The sequence below is a fragment of the Lutzomyia longipalpis genome, chromosome 3, assembly GCF_024334085.1.
Source record: "Lutzomyia longipalpis isolate SR_M1_2022 chromosome 3, ASM2433408v1".
NCBI lineage: Eukaryota > Metazoa > Arthropoda > Insecta > Diptera > Psychodidae > Lutzomyia > Lutzomyia longipalpis.
The window spans coordinates 6,865,097-6,872,068 of NC_074709.1; the positions used below are offsets into that span (position 1 = coordinate 6,865,097).

At 33.7% G+C, this 6,972-nt stretch overlaps 1 protein-coding gene across 1 annotated transcript in view; it reads right to left on the reverse strand.

The window, feature by feature from the left end:
• LOC129791705 (HIV Tat-specific factor 1 homolog) overlaps window positions 1–6,972 on the reverse strand; it is a 58,485-nt gene that overhangs the window by 18,162 nt on the left and 33,351 nt on the right. The window lies entirely within an intron of this gene.

The window sequence follows — 6,972 nt, forward strand, 5'->3', positions numbered from 1 at the left end:
CAGACATGCCAAATTCGCAAGACTCCAAAATTAAAATCAAACAATAAAATATCTACGCTTCCAGCAGAAATGGCCGTCATAGCCTTGTAGAAAGAGAATACACACACAGTCTGTGTGAAAAGACATCAGTTTAGCCACAAATTAAATGACTTTGATCCCATCGAATCAATGTTTGGTTCTTTGATTTTCTTTTTCATCCAAACATTTCTTTTCTCACCGATTAATTAACACGAAATCTTCCTGCATTGGGCGTGGGTTTTTTTATTAGGAAGAATTCACTCACTCATGCAGTATTGCGAGACATGTCCAAAAAGAAGGAGAATCAATACAGCAGCAAATCTTCTTCCGCCCAAAAGGTTTGCGGTAGAGACGCCAGCCAAATAAATTGACGACATCACATAAGAATTTTCGGACTCATGACACACCAACTGAGGAGAGCGATGTAACCACCTTCCCGAGAAATATAAAATAAGAAGGAGCATGTAATTGTGATTCAGAAGAAAAACGTGGTACATAAAATTTCGCACGATAAATATCCCTCGTGTCGTCATCGGGCGAACTGTGCCACCCAGTGGAGCGAGGGCCTCATTTGCATGCAAGACACGCGGTAAACTTCTCAATGAATTGTAGAGTGAGTCGTCAAGTGAATAAACGATTTATCATATTTATGATACACCGTCCTGCGGTTACTCCGGCACAAGATGTTTTATATATTTTCCAATATTAACTGCTCTGCTGTGTATGATATCGTCATGTTGTTTGAGGGTATGATACACGAGAGGAGCTCTCTCTCTCTCTGTGTATGACGCGGCATTGCCGGCAGAACCGGCAATAATATTATGAAAAATCAATTAAGATTGCCGTATCTTTGGAATTCTCGTGAATTTGTGGATTATAACACAAAAAAATCAGAGAAAAATACATATTGTAATTAGATTACGTTGAGGAATATTTTTAGACAAGCATCTTCAGCAATGAAAACATACAATCCTAGCGCCATGTGTCCACTGAACAACTTTTCTCCCACTATTCTAACTTATAGTGCAACACGAAAAGAATCAGACTTCAATTTGATTTTCTTTATTTCTTAGTTTAGTGAGGCCATTATGCAGCATATGCTTTTTAGGTAAATAATTTACAAAATTAAAAGCGCAAACATGAAATTAGTGGAATGAATAAATATTCCTATGAACAAGATATCTGCAGAAATTTTAATAAACTACACTAAAAGATATAAGGAAATCATTGAAAGCAGCAAATTAGCGCTTCTCCAGTAAAGAAAATCCTAACTCATATGAAAGAACGTTAAACATTAGAAGATTATAGAACTGTTAAGATAGTATTCAATGGAGTTTAAAGTATTGAAGGAAGCATAAGCAGTATATCGATAGCTCCAGCCAAAATTATTCTAAGTAAATTTTCATGGAGTTTTGACCGTCTTGCGCTTGTTTTCTTCAGAGCTCTCAGCGTTTTATTAACGTTTTCTTGTCTGATGATTATAACCTCAAAATTAAGTGTAAGTATTAATGACAATTAATCCATCCATCTTAAAAACCATGAAGCATAAGCTTCTGAATCATTTATTTTTAAGAAGAAAAATATTCTACTTTTCCTTTCACTTCCATTTTCCTTAAAGCTTAACCGGAAGGAAATTTAAATATCCCTCAATAAATTAGAAATATTAGCATAAGTCTCATAATTTTTGGGTTTCCCCGTGGCATACTTCTCCCCATATTCGTTTGTGCAAGATGTATAGGAAGGCAGCATCGGGAGAGCATGTGGAGGAGGCGGAAGAGAAGGAGAAGAAAAAATATTTATGGATTTATTCTGGAAAAAGGTGGAGTTCCTCCTCCAGCATGGACGGGCGATACTATCGCACATTTAGTAATCGTGCATAATTTTTCCTACCCATAGAGGATGCATAATAAATTTTCAGCACTGAAGCTAAAAGCATCTTCGACCACATAAAAACGGCAATTTGCACAATTCCAATTTTTACGTGACTTAGGCTGGGTAATTAGTTTGCATGAAAAGTTAAAATAAGACAAAAAAATCCCAACAATAAAAGGAGGATGGTATTGTTTAGTTGGGGAAATTAGATTCTTGCACGTGAGATGGTCAAAAATCTCCATGCGGAAAGGCGAATGGAATGATAAATGTGCAAAATTCTTGCGTTTGTTGGAATTAGAGGAAGGCGCGCATAGGCCAAGTTCATGGATTTGTGATACAACTTCTTTATTTTTTAAAGAAATAGAGGAAAGGCACGCACTTCGCGCACGAGAAGAATTCACAAAGTGCCATGGTGAGGTCAAAAATCTCTTTTGAAGATGTTGCTGAGGCGATTTCGAAAATAGATTTCCGCTAATTGTGTGAATTTGCAAAAGCTATTCTTGGGCTAAATTCTCCTGGAGTGATAAATTCTATCTTTAACAAGTTTTTGCCAATGTAAATTACAGTGTTGTCAAAAGCAGGAGTGCCAAAGCCAATTTCTTCATCTTATCTACAACAACATTAAGAAGTTTTTCTTTTGGTGAGAAAAAGGAGGAAGATAGTGAACAGAATTAAATATGCTGACACATGCCACGTATTTAACAGCGATGGAATGTAATATACCGTATTTGACATAGTGAAGGATCGTACTTGAGTTTTCTTTGAAAATATTGGAAGAAACTTTCCTCTTGATAAGATAAATAATTAAGTGATATTTTTTCTATTAAATTAACGATAATTTTACATAAATTAACCCTTCGAGGAACCGATATTTCTATCCTCAAACTTTAACCTTAATTTTGTCTCAAGAAGAAAATATTTTGCCAAGTTTTTTTTCAATGAATTTTACACATAAAGATATAAAATTTATCACGACAAGTCAAAGAAAAATGGCAGCAAAATCCTCCAAAGGTTGATACAAAATTAATAATAAAATTAATTTCATCAAATAAATTAGGGACATTAAGCAAATAGTTTCAGTATTAGTAATTAATATTTATGCTCCAAAAACTACCTCCAATGATCGGTCAAGCATTATATGGTTTTCACGTGAAACATTACATAATTAATATTTATCTCTGCGCATCAACAATATTCTGGACATCAATGTTGGCTTGAAAACTCTTTCCAAGCAAATTTACATTCACGACAGAATTGTTTAACTACCCGCCAATATATAGTTTGAAGCCCATGCTAATTGCTTTTGTATATTTCCCATCAACCACCACATATAGTACCTACCTACTAAATTTAAACCAATTTGATTTTACTCAATTTTTCACGCAACTCCGCTTTTTTGAGGTCCTCCCCCCACGATATTAAATAACAAAATAAATATTTGATTGTGAAAAAGGGAGCACAAATTGCGTGTTTTAATAATAAAACGAATATAGAGAGGAAATTCATCGTGATGCACTGTTGTAACAGAGGCGCCCCCCTATTGCAGATAAAGCATATGCATTTTGGGTTATCGCATGAAAAGTATTTTGACTGAAATCGTATTATTTTGTCAATTTAGTTAAAATGTTCGCATGAGGAACATCCTCTTTCCCAGAGATATCTGTCAGGTTGTTTTTTTTATATTTTAATACCTGCAACGTATGAATTTTGATATAAATAAATTTATTTATACTCGAATAAACACTTTCCAATTCATTGTTTTGTTTTGAATATATATCTACGTAAATAGTGAGGAAAAGTTCGCATTTGAAGTTTGATATGGAAGTGGGAAGGAATTAATTTTCAATGGGAAAGTTTATAAGTTCCTGACTATGTGTATTGCAAACTGTGAAGAAAATCCATAAAGCATATGCTCATGAAACATATGTACATAGAACATACAAGCGTGGAGCATTTGCTGATTTGAAACAACTGAGATGTGGATGAGTAAATACATGAAGACAAGCTTTTCTAAATACTCATAGAGCGTATGCATGAGAAGTATAAGAACAAGAAACATAAACACAAGAAGCTTCAAATAAGAAGCACACATGAAGCATTCAATGATCCATATAACGGAAAATCACAAACTAAACGTACTTAATACAATTTAAAAATCATTTCTTTATTTGATTTATGCTCTGTCCTTCAGATTCGTTAAAAACTTTTCAAAATCCCACATCATTGATCAAAAATTCATACCATCATGCTGCTAAAAGGTGTTTTGTTACACGGAATTGTTTGTTAAAATGAAAGTTTTGTCGCCAACATCTCTAAAATTCAAACAAGTCTTTTGCACACTGCAAACATCTTCTTCCACACAAATATTATTTGCAAGAAAAATATTTAGAAAAAAAAGAACAAAAAGAGCGGTATCTGTGTGTAATTGAGATGAGGCACGCGCTATTGGCTCAAAGGCATCAATAGTTACATGAATTACTGACAATTTTGCCCATTTCAATAGACACAACACGGCAGCAATTTAAAATAAATACCCCAAGAGTACAAAGAGACGCTAAAACTATGGCAATTAGTGAAATGCAAGCAAAACTTTCGGAGCTTTCGGACAAACCATATCGATGGAGGGAGGAGGTTGATTTGCAATACGGAAAAAAGAACCAATGCTCAGTGCTAAATTACAGTTGAATCTTCCTCTTTCATTTCACGCTTTGCACCGGTGCGGTGGCCAAATTATGTGCCCAAACATGTAATCAGTGTGAAATGTTTCAATTTAATTTCCAACAACATGGACACGAATGTGGTTTTTACGTTTGGAAATTTTATGAAATAGCGTCATGGCAAAATGCCATACATATGCTATGTATACGAACGAAAATCACAGTGTACAAATTTTCCTTCTGAAAGGAGAAAGTCATGAAATTCTGACTCCATTTGGTGGAATTTTTTGTGGAATGTCCCTTTTTTTAAATTTCCGAGAGACATGACCGTGTGAAAATTGGCATGAATGGAAAATTTTAACAAAAAATATTATAAAGGTAATTGAATTTTTCTCCATGAAATATTTAAGAGAAATTTTGATTGTTCCGTATCGATTCAAACAGGAAAAAAAATTAAATAAAAATAGAAAATGAAACAACTTTTATTTGAGTTAGTTTAGTATTGCACGGAGTTGATTAGAATGTTCTTGAAGCATATGCTTTAAGGGTCAATCACAATGCATGTTTGATGTACAAATGAGTAATTAAAAAGAAAATATTTGGAAATCGTTACAGATAAATTTAATAATTTGAACTACCGAATGCTTTAGAAGAATATTCTTCACGAGCAAATGTTTTAAGTTCTGAGAGAAGCGTAAAGATAAATTTCAAATTTTTTATATTGTATAAAACTAATGTGGAGCAAATTTGTCTTATTGAGACGTAAAAATTGACTAATTTAGACTACAAAACACCTGAATTTCGTCTTCGTCATAATTCGTCCAAATAAGATATTTTTGAGTCCAATTTAGAGATTTGCGTCTGAATTAGATATCATTTGAGTCTCAATCCAACAGAGTCCTCTATTAATTTCCTAAAGTCCATAATAAGTTCTTTTGAAATAAGAAAATCAAACGATTTTAGACAGTGTATAGAAACAACATATATGCGGGAACTTTATGAGTTCCGTTGGCCCAGATATAATCAAAAATATGCATGAGACAGTAGTTTGTCTTCATTGCCAGACGCTGACATCGAAAAAATCCTTCTCTCTATAAACCTATTTAATTATATTGACAATCCACTTTCTCACTGCACGAACGCGTCATCACGACAAAATCTTCTTGATAAATTTTAGCACGCCTCAATGTATCCTATAGCCTTGACTTCGATACTCAATGAACCATTTTCCAGGGAAGTACTGAACCCTGAAAACTTTTGCAAATTCTTTTTTCTTTGATAAGAATCTGCAATTTTTCTACACATCTCAACACCCATCATTCTCCATCTTTCTTTGCAATCATGGATGTTTTTCCGCTCAATTGAATCTCCACAGACCCATAACTTCCGTTTTCTCTTAAGGTGTCTACTAAAGTGCTGTGTGCAGGAAACATTATAGAGAGGTCCAACATCTCCAAAGTGAGGGATAAAATATCAAATTTATGAAGTGCGATGGAAACCTGGTGCTCCATTCTCTTCCTTTTCCCTCCATTACCATTCAATTTTCCTCCCCATCATGGTTGTTTTCTCATATTGCAACATATTGGCTCAATTTCAAGCACTCACAGAGCATAAAATGTTGCTTCGTGGAAAAGCAAAAAGGGATATACATTTTAATTCATTTTCATGGTCAACGGACCATTTTCAATTATTGATTTTTTTCTCGTCCTCTTGCATCCAGCAATTCCTGCCCGGATTTTCTCTTCACGTTATTTTTGTCATCTCAATTTATTCACTGAATGATTTTTCTCGGAAAAACAGCACTATAATGGGGAAAATGAGCAACATCTCTCTTACAAAATCAATTAGGCAAAACCATAACAATCACAGATTTCCAAGGAATTTGCTGGTTTAATTTAAATTTTGTATTCAAGATATATTTCCGTCCACACAGAGATATTTTTATCAAAGATTAAAGGAGATGACTGGAATTTAATTTTTGTTTATTTATTTTTCTACAGAGAGTTTGATAACAACGCCCCAAGAAGTCAGACCAGACGTTTTTTATTACACTTAAAATTCTCAATTTTATATAAGATTTTTTAACATTTTTTTTGCAGTAAAAAGGTTTTCATGAAAAATTAATTGAATTGAAATTAAATTTCCAGACAGATGGCTCTGTATTTCGTGTCAACTGTCAGAGACAGCTATTGGTGTCAAATTAGAAATGTCTTAAGGCGCCAGACTCTTAAATGTTTGGAAATAAATGTGAGAGGAAACACTCCAAGAATGAATGAAGAGAGACAATTTTATTGTTTCCAGCAATGCTTTTACCATATTACATCTGACAGTTTTGACAAGCATTTAATAACGCCATCTAGTAGGAATTTTTCATTGAAAATTCCGACGAATCAATTGAATTGTTATTACTTTATTTTTTTAACTA